The sequence below is a fragment of the Mytilus edulis genome, chromosome 3, assembly GCF_963676685.1.
Source record: "Mytilus edulis chromosome 3, xbMytEdul2.2, whole genome shotgun sequence".
Classification (NCBI taxonomy): Eukaryota; Metazoa; Mollusca; class Bivalvia; order Mytilida; family Mytilidae; genus Mytilus; species Mytilus edulis.
The window spans coordinates 37,958,920-37,978,693 of record NC_092346.1 but is presented as its reverse complement, the minus strand read 5'-3'; the positions used below and the strand labels follow the sequence as shown (position 1 = coordinate 37,978,693).

At 31.2% G+C, this 19,774-nt stretch overlaps 2 long non-coding RNA genes across 2 annotated transcripts; both read right to left on the bottom strand.

Annotated features, from left to right (window-relative positions):
• Positions 1–818: 818 nt before the first annotated feature.
• Positions 819–3,867, bottom strand: LOC139516436 (uncharacterized). The gene is made up of 2 exons (XR_011662966.1): positions 3,676–3,867; positions 819–2,732 (listed from the first exon to the last, which is right to left on the bottom strand). It is a non-coding gene; the product is annotated as an uncharacterized lncRNA (long non-coding RNA).
• A 4,498-nt stretch (positions 3,868–8,365) lies between these two features.
• On the bottom strand, positions 8,366–11,654 carry LOC139516438 (uncharacterized). Its single transcript, XR_011662968.1, has 2 exons — positions 11,240–11,654; positions 8,366–9,460 (listed from the first exon to the last, which is right to left on the bottom strand). It is a non-coding gene; the product is annotated as an uncharacterized lncRNA (long non-coding RNA).
• Positions 11,655–19,774: the final 8,120 nt, after the last annotated feature.

The following is a 19,774-nucleotide window of genomic DNA, read 5'->3' as shown; positions in this document are numbered from 1 at the left end:
TTACGATTGCATTTCTTTTTTTTAAAGAAAGCAACTTGTTCTACTTTTATTAAGAGGACAATGTATAAATATTAGCTTTATGGTTGTTTAGGTAAAGTAATTAACCTTCCGAATCACCCAAAAATAACATTCAGTATTTGGTGTGGATCGTGTTGCTTAGTATTTTGTTTTCTATGTTTTGTGTTCTATTGTTCTTTTTCTTTTTTAGCCATGGTACATATTGTCAGTCTATAATCGATTAATTAACTTGAATTTCCCTATGGCATCTTTCGTATCCATGTTTTGTTTAACTAGGATTTTCAAAGTGACAAATTTTATAGAACTTAATAGTAAAATATGTTATGCTTGTATGTACCATATGGAAACAATCATTTATTCGATTGGAAAATCAGGATAGGTAGAGAAAAGAGGGACGTAAGATCCTAAATGAATATTCAGAATCAAAAAGTCCTTTAAAATTATATTTTCTGCAATCAAATTACTATTGTTTGTCTGTTTGTCTTTTTCATTTTTATCCATGGCGTTGTCAGTTTATTGTCGATTTATGAGTTTGGTATCTTTCGTTCCTCTTTTTTAAAGTCTTCTACTGTCGGCTCGCAAAAGATAAATATGCAAGATATTTGATTATTGAAGCTGTTGCTTTTCTCTCTGACAATATCTTTGTACGTCAATGATGTTTATTCACAAATATTATTATTTACAGCAGATTCGTTATTGTATTGATAAAAATATCGATTTAGTTCTTGGTCAAATTAGACAAAAACAACTTTCGCCTGAATTAAATTCATCCAGATAAAAATTATATAACCCGTTTGCTTCATGATTTTTTCCTTTTATTATCAACCAAAAGAAAAACAAATACCAGGCGCAATAGTAATTGTTCTTATTTTAGTTTGAAAAATTCTGTTGCAAGGGAAACCTTTATTAAAACTACGACAATACAAGAGATACAAAGTTAAGTTTCCTGTTGACATTTTCCGGGGTATAAATTTCCTTATTTTAATTCAATAAATCATATATATTCAGTGTATGCTTTTAAAAATAAAATACACTTAAGAGATGATTAGATGATGATCCCAGTATACTTCAGAATAGTTCCTGTATTGTTATTTCTTAAACTTTCAAAGATTTAAATATTTTGATATTTATAACAATCAATATTGTTTTTATCCTTTTCGTAAATACTTTGTTTTTTTTTGTTTTTGTTAAGTAGCGATCTTATTTTATAAGTTATTATATACTATACTGTAATAATAAAAAAAAAGGTAAACACTATATGGTATTCAGCGCTAACAAATGCTTATACGCCACATAATGTATGTGTCTGTTCAAAGTCTAAAGTATGTACAGTCCAGGAGTTGATGTTTAAAATCCATGTTTAAAAATACCTAACATTATAATTGAGATGAAACAAGGAACTCAATTTCGGTATGAATTTATAATAAATCATACTTCCACCTGACTCATAATAGATCGTGGTCTGTAAACTGACACTGAATACATAAGTTTCAATATGATATCAGACTGGAAGTTGAAATTTATGTCTGATAGATATAGGAAGATGTGGTGTGAGTGCCAATGAGACAACTCTCCATCCAAATAACAATTTATAAAAGTAAACCATTATAAGTCAATGTACGGCCTTCAAAACGGAGCCTTGGCTAACACCGAACAAACAGCTACAAAGGGCCCCAAAATTACTAGTGTAGAACCATTCAAACGGTCTTATCTATATAAAAAAAACGAGAAACGAGAAACACGTATAAATTACATAAACAAACAACAACTACTGTACATCAGATTCCTGACTTAGGACAGGTGCAAACATTTGCAGCGGGATTAAACGTTTTAATGGTACCAAAACCTTATCCCTTTTTCTGAAACAATAGCATAACATCATAACATAGAAAACCACACGATAAAATATCAATTGGAAGGCTCAACTCAATCAAAAAACGTGAATTAACACATTATGAACGAATAAATTTAATCTGCGATACGTGAATGCAAATGCACAGTTAATAAAATATTAGGGACAAACATTCAAGGCCAAGAGCAAACAAAAAAGTCCCAACAAAGCCATGGCAAGAAACCACCGCGAAATATATAACCCTTCGAAAATAATCACTTTTGAAAAAACCGGTTTTAATAATATCTACAGTTAAATGAAAAATAGTCGTTTTAGGTATACTACTTATGTGTATAAAATTCTTCCAATAATTAGAAATACCAAGAAAGTTCTGTCATTTAAATACATTATTTAACACTAGATACAAATTGGGGTGAATATCAACAATAAAACTATACAATTAGAGTATGTTTCAGTTCAAATTTTATATCTGATAGCCAGTACACCCCTTTACTTTCGTCGTTTAGTACAATAGTTATTGTATTATTTTCATTCTTCAAAAGGTGCACTGGAATATCAAACGTCTGTTCAGCAAAATTATCCCGATCTGCCTCGCTATATCCGTCACGGAAGATTCTGCCATTAATCATAATATCAATTATTCCATTGCCGCTTGTTTTACAATGATTTAATGTCATATCCAATTTAAGGACCCGACAGTTACTTGGTATCTTTAGTGTGAGGATAGCTGAACTCACGCCTGGTGTTTCAAACAATTTATATGGTTGTCCACGACGGTAATGGTCTGTAGTTTGAACAGCAGTATATTCGAATGATTTACTATGGTCTTGGTTTGTATCAAAGTGGCATGCTAGTACTGAAACTAAAATCATTTTAGTTATTCATTAAAAAATATCTGAACAATATCAATATGGGTTGATAACAAGGTTAACAAGGTTTATAACACATAAATTGTTAAATGTCATTATGATGGAGTATTTCATATTGTATTCAAACCTTTTTCTAATAGAGTGCCTGGTATTAGGTGTTTAATTTCGAAACTTTATATGAAACAGAAAGTCATTGACTAATAAGGATGTAACATATTTATCTTTGACCATCACTAATTGTTTTAATGCGCATCTGGTCCGGAAAATATAGAACTGTTCCATGTGTTTGTTACACAGATCCGCATGTTTTCTAAAATATTCCACAGCAATATTCACCAGGAAATATCAGAGACTCAATACAGTTGTATTGCAAGTCTGGAAATACCAAGATATCATGATCCATTTTAAGATAAATTATTTAATATGATTCTGAACATGAAATCGAAGTAGACCAATAGATGCGAACAAACAAACACAATAACCCTATTCTTTTTAAAAACAAATCACAATTTAGATTATGTCTTTTTCCGTGTGGTCCATTTCACTGGATACATTTAGTCACCTTGAACATTTGAATCGACAAAACAATTTACAGCTTCTGATTGATCTACTGATTTTCGGTTCGGTCGATAATAAAAATCAATAGAAAAAGTAATTTACCTCCATCAGTACTTTTACACATTGCCTGACCCATTGTTGGTAAACTTCAAATTGACAAAATAAAACAATTCATGTGAACAAAAAAACATAATGACCCTCTTTTTTTGAAAAACAAATCGCATTTTAAATAATGTCTTTATCCGTGTGGCCCATTTTACTAGATACATGTAGGCACCTTGAACATTTGAATCGACAAATTAAAACAATTTACAGCAACTCATTGGTCTATTGATGTTCGGTTTCGGTAGATAATTAAAATCAATAAAAGTTATTTACCTCCATCAGTTATTTCAGTACTTTTATCCATTGTCTGACCCATTTTTGTTACACTTAGAATGAAGGATGAAGACACTTGAATACAATAATACTGGTATCAGCTGTGTTGATAAATATCTGAACTAAATAATAGTTATATTAGTTTCAAAACTACAAATCAGGTAACTCTTTATTTTCGTTTCCGTGTGTAATTTTTATAAATAATTTTGTCGTTTTAAATATAGTTACAACGTCACCAGTAAAAGGCATTATTTACAATTCAGAAAAAAGGGAAGTAAGATTTTGTTTGTTGTATCAAATAATTAACACAGGCCGAATTGCGCAATAATATTTTGCTATTAGCAGTCATTTTGGTTTGATATTCCCCCAAAAAATAACAAAAACCAGTCCATCGTGAATGTATTATTGAATTGCAAGTGATAGTTCAACCTAATTTTTATTCGTATTACTGTGCTTATCCAGTAACTTTTGGGTATCACAATAGCTATGGCTTAAACAGTTTACCAAATTATAGTTTGAACTTTTCTCCGGGACCCACAAACTGATCAACTGGTAAAATATTTTAACAAAGTTCTCAAGAGAAAAGTTATAAGTATGATTAAGTGAATTTCGAACAAAAAATTGACTTATTATACTACGAGTCACTGATTTAGAAGGTCTTACTATGACATGATCCATGTGAAACTAAAAGAAATAACTCACAATGCTTTTCAATATAAAGATGATAGCATACGCTATAGATTCATTTGCATATTGCAATGCCATGTTTGTGAAATTTTGAGGTAGACTTTTTTTTATTGTCGGCATTCCTATGGGAACTAACTTCGCGCCTCTCCTTGTCGACTATTTTTAATTTGCACATGAGTCTGAGTTCTCCATTACAAGAATATGGATGAAACCAGATACTTTTATGTCACATTCAGATATATTGGTTATGTTCTTTCCATTGGTTCCATGGATATATCCTGCAGAACTAGAAATTAAAGAAATAACTTACACGTTTTCCTTATACCTTGACTTTGGCATATACGGTCATCACAATTCCAGAATCAATGATAAACAAGACGAATTTCATTTTATAAATGTCCCCCACATTAGCAGCAATATACAAAAAAAGTAAAAACAAAAATACTGAACTCCGAGGAAAACTCAAAAAGGGAAGTCCCTACTTAAATGGCAAAATCAAAAGCTCAACTTCATCAACTGTCATATTCCTGACTTGATACAGGCATTTTTTATGTAGAAAATGGTTGATTGAACCTCGTTTTACAGCTAGCTTAGGGGTACAGCAGTCATTTGTGTTATAATCTTGAATCTAAAAACATCTAAATATGCCATCAAAGAAAAAAAAAGGCTTATTGACAAAGCACATAGGCAAAACGAAAGACAAGAATACAAAAATTTACCATAACACAATAAAATATTCGAATCACGTCAAATAAATATTACCAAAACATAGACTAAACAGTAAAAGTAATATTTTACAACCACAAATAAAAAAGAATACTATAACACGTTATCAAGATGATAAAAAACGTCAGTACCTATAATCTATACTTCAAGACCGTCGTGTATTATTTGTGAAGTTGATACGGAATATTTATTAAATTTTGTCTTGGTGTTTTCTTATGTACTTTTTTTTTTTAAAAGGAGGAGACGTTCTTTGACTAACCCCTGGTTCATCAACTTTCTGCTTAGACACCAAAAATTTATTGATGAATATTCCGTATGAACTACACAAATATTACAAAATATCCTTGAAGTATAGATCATATGTACTGACGTTGTGTATCATTTCAATTATGTGTTAGAATTTTGTTTTGTTTGTTTTTCTATACTTGTAACCTTTCTGTTTAGTCTACCATTTTTTGGAAATATCATTTTGGCGTGATAGTGAATTTGACCCTAACCTTAAAGTAACTGCAACAGAAGATTTTTAAGTTTTAATCTTTAGCATTATATCCCAAATATACACAGAAAAAGGTCCAATAAAATCTAACTTGAGGAAGACTAAAAAATCACGATTTTAAAATTCCTTGGGAGATTTGTATTGAAAATGGAGAAAAGGCAGAAATATCAATAAAAACTGATCCAAAATTATAACTTTACCACTTTTATTTAGCAGAATGTATTGATTCTTGATAAATAGCCTTTAGAGTATAACAAACAGATTTTATCAAGCTACAACCTAGATTTCGTAAATCATTGGTCGACTATTTACTAAATTGTTTAACATGTAAAGGTAAAGAATCTCAAATTTTATAAAAATAATTAAGCATATATTGTTCTTTTTGATTTAAAGTTTCTTTAAACAAGGTAGATGCTAAACACATATAATTTACAGAAATAAAAAATAGTAAAAGTTCACATTATTTTTTCAAAACGGTCACAAAGCCAAAAATTTAGCAATTTCTTGAATGAAAAATATGCAAACAAAATTAAAAATACCCATAACACTTCAGTTTTGTACATTATATGAACAGAAGATTATATAGCATAGTAAAAAAACGAACTTGTTACACCATCAAAGTATCATCATTTACATGAATTTTAAGAAAATCAACTGTAAACTGACAAAAATGACTTATTTTTGCGGAGTTATCTCCTCTTTCCAATGTTATTTTTCATAGGAAATAAAAATTGCTGATTTTCAGTTTCCCTCAAGTTAGATTTATGGGACTTTTTTCTGTGCATATTTAGGGCTTAATGCTAAAGATTAGAACTAAAACATTTTCTGTTGCAATAAGTTTGAGGTTAAAACTTAGTTTGAATGAACTATGACTGGTTATTTATACATCCCGCCGTTAAGTTATTGTTCTTATGGTACTTTTTTTGTATTTCTGTCTTTCATTTTTGCGAATGCTCTTTGTCTATATATAAAGTGTCTATATGCCATTCTATTTTTCTTTATTGACATAGATGTTTGGTTTTAGTTTGATTAAGATTATACCACAATGTTGACTACTGTACCCCAATATTTGATTTTTTTACCCTTTATGTTTGTTGGTTTTGCTGAAATATTATTGTCGATATAATGAAATTATATGCGACTTTCATACAAGTGAGAGGTTTCGCTTGCAATTACCAGCTTAATTCTACTGTTTTCCAAATTAACAAAATGCCTCTACTATGTCAGAAGTTTGACAGTTGTTTTTCGTTCGTATGATCGCCGAGATATAGCCTTTATTGTGCTGATGCGCCGAAAAGCAACCATAAATCAATCAATTAATCATTCGTTTGATGAGTAACAATTTTTAATTTTTCAATTTGATTAAGGACTTTCCGTTTTCAATATTCACCGAAGCGGTATTTTTGTTGTTCTACTTTAAATACAAAATCTGGCAGTATGTGGAGCAGGATCTGCTTACACTTCCGGAGCACCTGAGATCACCCCTAATTTTGGTGGGGTTTCGTGTTGCTTATTCCTTAGTTTTCTATGTTGTGTCATGTGTACTATTGTTTGTCTATTTGTCTTTTTCATTTTTAGCCATGGCGTTGTCAGTTTATTTTCGATTTATGAGTTTGACTGTCCCTCTGGTATCTTTCGTTCCTCTTTTATTAGTATCGTATTCGAATGGAATAAAATTTGCTACAAGAGGTATATATAGAGGATTCAAACACTTTTTTTCAATTACTATTAGTGTTCTATCTCTTTTCCAATGCATTTCCCACACAGACTATGTAGTTGAGTAAGCCACTCAATCCTCATTAATTTTAATCTTAGTTGGTCATAGTGAATAACTTACTGTTATATTGCATAATTGAACAAACCCTTTATTACACAACCCAATGTCACCTTTATGCGCAATTCTTAATATCAGTGGTATGTTAGATGGTTGTTATAATTGTATAGAAATTATTTAAATTACTAAATACATATAATTTCATCAACACTACATAAAGGCATTCTGTAAAATATGTGTTAAAGATAAACGATTCGTGATTAGTAGAATGTATATGTTTTCAAAGAGAACACAAAAGAGGCAATGTGTATGAAAAAATGCAAATAGACTTAATACTAGCTTTGCAGATACTTTCAGATATCTTCTCTGTGTCTTTCGAGTTTTCCCCCTGTTTTCTATCGATAAAATAGTCTAATAAAGAAACAGAAGTCTAAGGAAAATCTGATACGTTATGCCCCTTTCAACTGTTTGATATTTATAGTTTGTTCTCATTTTGTATGTTAACACCACTGTCCCTTGTTAGCAAAAAAGTTTAATCCCGTTAATTCTGTAAGTAATTGTCCAAAGTCAAGAGCCTGTAAACGGTGGTTGCCCTATGCTCTATATCATATTTGTGCTTGTTTTTGTTTTGTTTTGTACACGAATACGGCTGTTAGTTTTCCCGTTTGTAACATTTTTCTTGTCGGGGCTTTTCATAGCTTATCATGCGGCTGTAAGGTGACCTTTAGTCATAATCTTCTTCGTCAGTTAGTATCTGATGGAAATTTTTATCAATGGCAATCATACCACATATTCTTATTTTCATATTAGGTAGCGATAAGAGGACAAGGGGCTATAAGGGCCATGTTTGGTCCCAAAACAAATCTCATTTAATTTGTAATGTTGTAACCCTTTACTAAAGACCTTCTGAAAATGGTGGCATTTTGGGTCTATCTCGTATATTCAGTTGCCTAGCAACCAGTATAATGAGAGAGATAAACTCATTAAAAAAAATCTAAATATCTAAATTTAAAATCAAATCTGTTTAATTTGCAGTAAATTTTACACTTAATAATATACACTTATTAAATGTAACACAATGTATTACATATTTCATGGCATAATCATATTATTTTTTTCATAGCAACAAATCTTTCTCCATAGCAACGGCAACTTTTAATAAGATTTAACTTTTGATGTTTTACAACAACAAAATAAATTAAAATGCACATTGTAAAAAGAAACAAACTCCAAAGAAAATGGATAAGAATCAAAATTGGTATATCAACAAACAAAACTACAGACAAACAAAAGAAATTATTTTCGAGAACGTGGTAGTCAAGATTACTTCTAGAGTATGTCTGTGTTGTGAATTATTGTATTGTTGTATTTATGGTGGAATTGATAATTAATAATAGTTAATAAATTTTAAAAAAATCAATGAACTTAGTATAATTTTTTTTACATGTTAGTAATATAATCAAGGAAAAATCTACCATAAATCACTTTAATCTTTAGTTGTATTAAAATTTAGGATTTCATAACAACTTCGTTGAATGAAGGAAGAAGATTAAGTTATGGATAAAAAAAAAATCCCTCCACGTAACTGGTAATAAAACTAAGTTAATATAGATGATGTTTCTGAAAACTAAAGTTTTAACATGATATCAAATTGGAAGTTGAAATTTGAATAGTTCATGTCTAGGTATGTTTCAGATGAAATTGAATATCTGACAGCCAGTAAACACCTCGACTCTCCTTGTTTAGTACTATAACTATATAATTCTCTCCATCTCTCAAAAGACTCAACGGAATCTCAAAAGTCTGCTCGCCAAAGTGGTCCCATCTTGCGTAGCTATAGCCTTCACGGAAGAGTTTGTCATTAACCTTTATATCAATAGTTCCATTGCAGTTTGTTCTACAATGATTCAAAGTCATCTTCAATTTAAGGACCCGACAGACCTTTGGTAAGTCTAAAGTAAGAACAGCTGAACTTTTGCCTGGCGTTCCAAACAATTTATATGGTCGTCCATGGCGGTATGTATTCGTAGTTTCTACATCGATGTACGCCAATGCATTAGGATAGTCATTGTTTGTATCAAACTTGTAAAATACATCTGAAACTAAAATTATTCAACATAAATGATTTTAAATCGCTTTCTGAATAATAACATGATAGTGTAAAATTCATTAAAACAATACTGATGAGAACACACCAATTGTATCATGTCAGACTGAGTATGTTAAACGAGAAGTACTTTATTCAAATCTGAGAGTGTCTAGCAATACTGTGTATACTTTCGAAAGTTGATATGTAATAGAATGTCATAAGTCAAACTGTATATGATACTTTGATGCGACTGTCATATAAGTGAAAGGTTTAGCGCTATAAAACCAGGTTCAATCCACAATTTTCTACATTTAAAAATGCATTTACCAAGTCAGGAACATGACAGTTGTTGTCCATTCGTTTGATGTATTTTGTCATTTGATTTTACCATTTGATTAGGGACTTTACGATTGAATATTACTCGGAGTTCAGTGTTTTTGTGATTTTACTTTTTACATAAGTAATAAAGAGATTACATCACACACAAAAAAAGATGAAAAAGAAATAAACATCCAAAAAAGATAACAAAAACAAACAAAAACAAACAAAAACAAACAAACAATAAAACATTAACGAAGAATTATATCTATGTGCATGTAAATGTGGTTCTATTCCTAATAGACCTTTTCAACATCTCTCGACACCTACAGTTGAGAACGACTACGACAAGTAAAATGTGAAGGGTCGTCTCAAAAATAAAAAAAAATTGAGATAATTATTGATGTTATTGCTTTCAATAATTGACAATGATAAAACTTTCCTACAGAGTCCAAATGACATGGTTTTTTTTAATTTATTATAAAGAAAATGATAGACTTTAAGTCACAATTAATCTTTTAGACGTTTAGCTTCTGTCTGTCCTGGTTGAATTTGGAAACAAAAAGAACAAATCATGTTTTATTGTAGTTGATATTTAATTAAACAATGATTATGTCGGTTGACAAGAGCGGCACGTGTCTGTTCGTTTTGGCCTTGGATGCCTCCATAACGTACTCAATACTTTGTTTCATTTCAATTCACCAATTTGCTGTTCCACTTGCATTCTGTATTCACCAATTACTTCTTAAATGTTGTAACATTGAAACGAGGGGTCAAGAAATTGGGAAATCGAGAAATAGAAAAAGCGAAAACGCAAAATCGAGAATTCACTTCGCGTTTTCTCTTTCGTGTTTTGACGTTTTTGCTTTATTGATTTCTCGATTTCTCGATTTCCCGATCTTATCTATTTCCCAATTTCTTGATTTCCATATTTCTCGATTTCTCGATTTCCCGATCTTATCTATTTCCCAATTTCTTGACTTCCCTATTTCTCGATTTCCCGATTTCCCGATTTCTCAATTTCTAGATTTTGCTCTCTCGATTTCTCGAATTCCCAATTTCACGTTTGCAAAATGAAAGTAGAAGTCACGAAAACGCGAAAAGGCGAAATAGATGACCGAGTCCGGCCACCATACATATATTTATTTATTTATTTGGTTGATATATATATTCTTAAACTGTATATAGTCAAAACAGTATAAAACCGCCAATCCAATATGTTACGTAACGATAATCATGATGGTTTTTGTCTTTGAGACGACCCACCCATTTTACCTGTAAACTGTAGGTGTCATTAGTCGGTGTCGAGAGATGTTGAAAATGTCTATTAGAACAATCGACATGTTAAACATTTAATTCAACTATAACAGTTTACATCACATCATAATTGAACTAATTAATTTCAGTAATAAAATAATCAAAAAATTAAATAATTTCAGTTGTTAATATCATATCATTATAAAAAATAATTTACCTCCAATAGCACTTTTATCCATTGTCTGATCAAAAAGGTAAACGCAACTTGAATATTTTAACAGTGGTGTGTGTTCTGGATGATTGTTATCTAACATGAAAAACACGAGTGTCATTCGGTATATCGAAAGAAAAGAAAAAACTCGTGAAAGAATAACTAACGTTGGCCGAGCATTGCAACCGGATCTTGAAAAATATGGTATCGGATATTGAATGCAATTATGTGTTATTCTTCTTCAAAATCTGTAAAAAATCTCCTGCATCTTTAAAAGATGGAACAAATCAGAAGAAAGAAATATATTGTGTCAAAATGATTGAACTTCCTTAATTGTATTGTGCATTACGGTAAAGGACAAATGCCGCACGTTTTAAAGAAAAACCAAAAAGGCGACAAACAATTCCATGAAAAACACTTTAAAAAATCACGTTTTGCATCTATATAAGGTCAACATATTTCAACATATCATGATGAATTTGTAATTAAATCGTAAGTGTTACTATTACAATTAAGGATGTTATAACTTGAAAAGTATCAAATATTATTTGAAAAGGGATATTTTTGTTCATTTTTCAACAAAATTGATCGGAAAAAATCAAGGCAACGCATTATGATCGTAAAAAGCATAGCTTGGCCAGACTAAATAATCAGAAAACAACATTCCGTTTACCAATAGGTACTGTAATTAATTGAATCGTGTAATTACGCAATGGGATCGCAAAGTACTGCTTTTTTATGAAATATATGCATTACACATATATACTCTCTGCTGTTGTTTTTTATTTGGTCGGGTTGTTGTCTCTTTGACACATTCCCCATTTCCATTCTCAATTTTAATATTTAGACATGTTTTCTATTAATAGGTAATGCTTACTAGGCATCCAAGATAATAAGACCTCCAAGGGAGAGAGGGTTTTGGGGTCTTCCTCTGAAAATATTTTTTAAGTGAGTTTGTTTGTGTTTTCCAACGGGTTTAACTGAGATCAAAGAAGCTATATCACTTCACTTTACTTAAATATGTATTGAAGATCTTCTTTCCATCAACACTACAATATTTTTTTAATTGAATCTCATTAATATATTTGAACTATGATAACAGACACCAGATAAACAACTTCCTGATTATAATACATATACCCTGGATTTTACTACAACAGTCATTTCCATATCAGAGTATATGACAAACGAGATTATTTCATTTTTGAAATTATAAATTTTCCTCGATTAAGGTGGTACCCAACACTTTCACTAGAATTAATTTGGCTCGTTTAATTTTCATAAAATTTTGTCAAAGTATTTATTTTGACCCTTTAACAAAAATATAAATATTTCAAAAATTTTGAACCAACCGTTTTGTCAGAAAAATTACACTGGTTATATAGCAGTTTGACAAACCCCAATTTTTATCGTTGAGAAGCTTAATATTCCTTCTACAACACAACGTAATTAAAACGTTTAGCTGACTTTACAGAGTTATCTCCCTGTAGTGTTAGGTACCACCTTAAGCAAAAAATTTACCACCTTCATCAGTGTTTTGAGTACGCCATACATTTTACAACTCATACGATAATCAGTATCTAAGAACTGCTTCTCCGAACTTTTGTAACGGCACCAGTGTCTGAGCAAACAATTAACGAGCCAGGGTTTGGTGAATGAACACTTTGTCTTTTTTTTTCAAAAGATTCTCGGGAAAGTACCATGACTTAAATAATTATTCAAGGCCTACTTCTCTGGATGGTCTTGAGTTTTAGATTCTATGTGCTGATACTGTGTATAATTTTATCTACTTTATAGTTTTACCTTAATTTGTTTCGAACTGTCATGTTCCACATATGGAATTTATTTACCCATAGAAAGCGTATTAGGTCACAAAGTAACTAATATCATCCGTTACTTTACTGCAAAAACTTTTTTTGTTGGCATCTTTATTTGATATAATGCAAGGCAGAAATAAGAATAAAGCGATTATGAAGATAGTCTAAAACTTATCTGATGTATCCTTTATTTCAAGTTCAATGAATAAGTATGAATAAAACGGCCATTACAATTTCCACATAAATATAGTGGAACAAAGATGTGAACAATACTAGCTTCAATACATTTATTCACAAATTAAGAATGCATACTAGTACTTATAATGGGAAAAAAGTGATATCGAAACACTAATAAAAAGATGAAATATACAACCTACAATAATTGATATACTGTGAATTCATTTATTTTCGTGGGTACCAATGTTCGTGGATTAAAGAATACTTGCATGTTCGTTGATATTTAATTTCGTGGTTTTGCAAAAATCTGCTTATAAGCCTACAGAAAATTTGCTATTAGTTGATCATTTAATTTTATGGTTTACCTGTTCCCACGAAATCCACGAAAATTGATATCCAACTAATATTAACGAATCCGCTAGTATCTGAAGTTCGTTTGTTTTTTAATGTGCCAAAGCAGGAATAAATTGGACATTTAAATATCTTCCCTATAATGCTTCAATCACTGATTAAAACTGCAAAAACCTTTAAAAAAAAATCCTCAATTTCTCTCATTGTTGTGTCGAAGGCATCGCAAAGCGTCTCATCTATTAGTTTCTTATTCATGTATTAATGGTGAAGTGACATACGCAAGAGTGCAGTTGAAACTAGCTATAGATATATATGTGGATAAATAAAGCATTTGTATTAGTAAATGGGATTTTGATTATTGAATATATCATGAAAACTATATGCTTGTTATCTATACCATCAAAACAATAGTTATCAAAGGTACCAGGATTATAATTTAGTACGCCTGACGCGCGTTTCGTCTACATAAGACTCATCAGTGACGCTCATATCAAAATATTTATAAAGCCAAACAGTACGAAGTTGAAGAGCCCAAAATTCCAAAAAGTTGTGCCAAATACGGCTAAGGTAATCTATTCCTGCGATACGAAAATCCTTAGTTTTTCAAAAAAATCTAAGTTTTGTAAACAGTAAATTTATAAAAATGACCACATAATTGATATTCATGTCAACACCGAAGTGCTGACTACTGGGCTGGTGGTACCCTCGGGAACAAAATAGATCAAAACAATGCATAATGGCATATAAAAGTATCTGCAAATAAAACTTAGACGAAAGTGTATGGTCGAACAGACCCATTTTCCCAAAACATTTATGGAATGAACCTTTTTTGTCATTATCATGATTATGCTTTATAATTTATATGCAACCTCATTGTTCATTTTTATTAAAGAATATATCAAAATTGTTTGCAAATTGTTAAAACTAATAAAGTGTTAAGGTTATGGAGGGAGTATAAGGCTTGACTGGGAATTTTGTGATTGATGATTCTTTTACATTTTGTCACGGTTTTCAATATGGTAGAAAGAATATATGATATTATTCAGGTACTTATACGAATATAAGTAAGTTGTGGTATGATTGCCAATGAGATAACTATCCATGCATAGTTTAAACGAATTGATGCAAGTAATTGTCGGTACCGTACAGCATTCAAGAATGAGCAAATCCCATACTGATCAGCTTTAAAAGGTTCCGACAGCACAAAGACTTATACCTCGAATTTGACATACACGATCATCTCATTACTACAATCTATAACAAATGAGACAATTTCAAATTTAAAATAATCAATTTTCCCACCTTAGTAGCAATATACCAACTTCACTTGAATACATGATATAAATTTCCCAACTCATTCATTATTCAACAGTATCCAGCAACTACTCAAACTTTTTAAAACGTCACCAGTGTCTGGGCAGAAAGTTAACTTAATGAACCAGGGGTATGTCCAAGAACGTCTCGTCGATCTTTTTCTAAAAGTTCTTCGGAAGGTACCCAGACAGTGTGGATAAATATTCCGTATCACTTCCACAAATAATACACGATGGTCTTGAAGTATAGATTCTGGGTACTGGCGTTGTTTATCATCTTAATAACTTTTTGTAGTGTATCCAGTCGGTGACAATGCATGTTCTTTTGTGTTGTTTTATGTTCTGTCCTATTTTGTTTTACGTGGTGTTCGTTTTTGTTCTGTGGTTAATCACCACTTCGGTGTTGACATGACACATCAATTATATGGTCATTTTTATAAACTTACTGTTTGCAAAAGTAAAAATGTTTCTAAATACTTAGGATTTTCTTATCCCAGGCATAGATAACATCAACCGTATTCGGCACAACTTTTTAGAATTTTGGGTCATAAATGCTCTTCAACTTTGTACTTGTTTGGCTTTTTTACTATTTTGATCTAAGCGTCACTTGCGAGTCTTATGTAAACGAAACGCACGTATGGTATATTAAATCATAAGCCTGAAACCTTTGATAGCAATTAGCATGTCGAAATATCCTTTTGTAATGTTTATTTGTGTATTTCTCTGTCCTGAATGTTCTTGCATTTATTTGTACTGTAGTCCTGTCATGTAATGTTGTCATTTTTAATTAGTGTTATATTTATCATTGCCATAAAAGCACGAGGTTTCGGTAGCCGCAAAACCAGGTTCATCTCACAACTGTTTTTCTTAAAATGTCCTGTACCAAGTCAGGTAAAAGGCAGTTGTTTTTATAGTTCGTTTCTGTGTGTGTTGCTTTGTCATTTTGTTTTTTTGTTGCACTTCAGTGTTTCTGTTGTTTCGTTGTTTTCCTCTTATAGTTGATGTGTTTTCCTCTGTTTTAGTTTGCAACCCGGATGTGTTTTCTCGCAATCGATTTATGACTTTCAAACAGCGGTATACTACTGTTGTCTTTATTTAGTCTGTTTTTGTGGTATTCATTTGACGTGGCTCTTATATATTTGAACTCTTGTATTTCACTTTTGCTAATATGCTTTGTCTGTATGCCTTTTGTGTTTCTATGTTACATATGGCGTGGCTCCCGTCATTGCGTTATTTTGCCATGGTAAATGTTTGTTTGCATATTAGTTTGAATAAAAAAATAACACAATGTTGACTGCTGTACCACTATTTTTGACATTTTTACTTATTAAGCCTGTTTGTTTTGTTCACACATCGTTGTCAATATAATGGAATTTTAAACGACTGTCATACAAGTGAGAGGTTTAGCTTGCTATAAAACCAGGTTTAATCCACCATTTTCTACCTAGGAAAATGCCTGTACCCAGTTCGAAATTTGACAGTTGGTGTCCATTCGTTTGATGTGTTTCAGCTTTAGATTCTGTCATTTGATTAGGGACTTAATTTTCATTTTGAAATTTCCTCAAAGTTCAGTATTTTTGTGTTTCTAATTTTTTTTTTTGTATACTCGACACGCGATTGCTTTAAAACAGGAATCATCAGTGAAGCTCGAGTAAAAAAGTTTTAAAAAATACAAAAAAAGTACGTAGATCGAGAGCATAATTGATTATATAAAAAAAAAGTTGAAACAAGTTAATAAAATACTTAACAAATTGAAGACAGCAACTATTTGAGTACAAACATATTGCAATTTCATGTTTGTTAAATTTTGAGGTAGACTAAACACATTTTTTTTTTAAACAGTTATTGGCATGACACGGGTTATGTTCTTCTCATATATCTTATGATAGTATGATACTAAACCCCTAACGGGAGGGATTGTGCCTGATATTCATAAGACATAATCTTTCAATCAGTTTAATTGAGGTCTGGAGCTGGCATGTCAGTTAACTGCTAGTAGTTGTTATTTATGTATGATTGTCATTTTATTTATTTTTTTTTGTTACATCTTTTGACATCAGACTCGGACTTCTCTTGAACTGAATTTTAATGTGCGTATTGTTATGCGTTTACTTTTCTACATTGGCTAGAGGTATAAGGGGGGGGGGGGGGGTGGGGTTGAGATCTCATAAACATGTTTAACCCCGCCGCAATTTTACGCCTGTCCCAAGTTAGGAGCATCTGGCCTTTGTTCGTCTTGTATGATTTTTAATTTTAGTTTCTGGTGTATAATTCGGAGTTTAGTATGGCGTCCATTATCACTGTACTAGTATACATATTTTTAGGGGCCAGCTGAAGGACACCTGCGGGTGCGGGAATTTTCGCTGCATTGAAGGCCCATTGGTGGCCTTCGGCTGTTGTCTGCTCTGTGGTCGGGTTGTTGTCGCTTTGACACATTCCCCATTTCCTCTCTCAATTATTTTTTTTTTTATTGTCGGCATTCCTATAGGAACTAACTTCGCGCCTCTCCTTGTCGACTACTTTTAATTTGCATATGAGTCTGAGTTCTTCAGACACTCCATTACAAGAATATGGATGAAACCAGATACTTTTATGTCACATTCAGATATATTGGTTATGTTCTTTCCATTGGTTCTATGGATATATCCTGCAGAACTAGAAATTAAAGAAATAACTTACACGTTTTCCTTATACCTTGACTTTGGCATATACGGTCATCACAATTCCAGAATCAATGACAAACAAGACGAATTTAATTTTATTAATGTCCCCCACCTTAGCAGCAATATACAAAAAAAAAAGTAAAAACAAAAATACTGAACTCCGTGGAAAATTCAAAAAGGGAAGTCCCTACTTAAATGGCAAAATCAAAAGCTCAGCTACATCAACTGTCATATTCCTGACTTGATACAGGCATTTTTTATGTAGAAAATGGTTGATTGAACCTCGTTTTACAGCTAGCTTAGGGGTACAGCAGTCATTTGTGTTATAATCTGGAATCTAAAAACATCCGAATATGCCATCAAAGAACAAAAAAAAGGCTTTTATTTTTGTTGACAAAGCACATAGGCAAAACGAAAGACAAGAATACAAAAATTTACCATAGCACAATAAAACATTGAGATTGACGGGATGTATAAGTACCGAGTCACGTCAAATAAATTTTACCAAAACATAGACTAAACAGTTAAAGTAGTATTTTACTACCACAAATAAAAAAGAATACTATAACACGTTATCAAGATGATAAACAACGTCAGTACCTATAATCTATACTTCAACACCGTCGTGTATTATTTGTGAAGTTGATACGGAATATTTATTAAATTTTGTCTTGGTGTTTTCTTATGTACTTTTTTTAGAAAAAGGACGAGACGTTCTATGACTAACCCCTGGTTCATCAACTTTTTCTGCTCAGACACCAAAAACTTATTGATGAATATTCCGTATGAACTACACAAATGATACAAAATGTCCTTGAAGTATAGATCATATGTACTGACGTTGTGTATCATCTCAATTATGTGTTGGAGTGTTTTGTTTTGTTTGTTTTTCTATACTTGTAACCTTTCTGTTTAGTCGACCATTTTTGGAAATATCATTTTGGCGTGATAGTGAATTTGACCCTAACCTTAAAGTAAATGCAACAGAAGATGTTTAAGTTTTAATCTTTAGCATTATACCCCAAATATACAAAGAAAAAAAGTTCAATAAAATCTAACATGAGGGGACTAAAAAATCACGATTTTAAAATTCCTAGGGAGATTTGTATTGAAATTGGAGAAAAGGCAGAAATATCAATAAAAACTGATCCAAAATTATAACTTTACCCCTTTTATTTAGCAGAATGTATTGATTCTTGATATATAGTCTTTAGAGTATAACAAACATCTTTTATCAATCTACAACCTAGATTTCGTAAATTATTGGTCGACTATTTACTAAATTGTTTAACATGTCAAGGTAAAGAATCTCAAATTTTATAAAAATAATTAAGCATATATTGTTCTTTTTGATTTAAAGTTTCTTTAAACAAGGTAGATGCTAAACACATATAATTTACAGAAATAAAAAATAGTAAAAGTTCACATTATTTTTTCAAAACGGTCACAAAGCCAAAAATTGTGCAAACAAAATTAAAAATACCCATAACACTTCAGTTTTGTACATTTCATGAACAGAAGATTATATAACATAGTCAAAAAAACGAACTTGTTACACAATCAAAGTATCATCATTTACATGAATTTTAAGAAAATCAACTGTAAACGGACAAAAAAGACTTATTTTTGCGGAGTTATCTCCTCTTTCCAATGTTATTTTTCATAGGAAATAAAAATTGCTGATTTTCAGTTTCCCTCAAGTTAGATTTATGGGACTTTTTTCTGTGCATATTTAGGGTTTAATGCTAAACATTTTCTGTTGCGATAAGTTTGAGGTTAAAACTTAGTTTGAATGGACTATGACTGGTTATTTATACATCCCGCCGTTAAGTTATTGTTCTTATGGTCCTTTTTTGTATTTCTATCTTTCATTTTTGCGTATGCTCTTCGTCTATATATAGAGTGTCTATATGCCATTCTATTTTTCTTCATTGACATAGTTGTTTGGTTTTAGTTTGATTAAGATTATACCACAATGTTGACTACTGTACCCCAATATTTGATATTTTTACCCTTTATGTTTGTTTGTTTTGCTGAAATATCTATTTTTCTTCATTGACATAGATGTTTGGTTTTAGTTTGATTAAGATTATACCCCAATGTTGACTACTGTACCCCAATATTTGATATTTTTACCCTTTATATTTGTTTGTTTTGCTGAAATATTATTGTCGATATAATGAAATTATATGCGACTTTCATACAAGTGAGAGGTTTCGC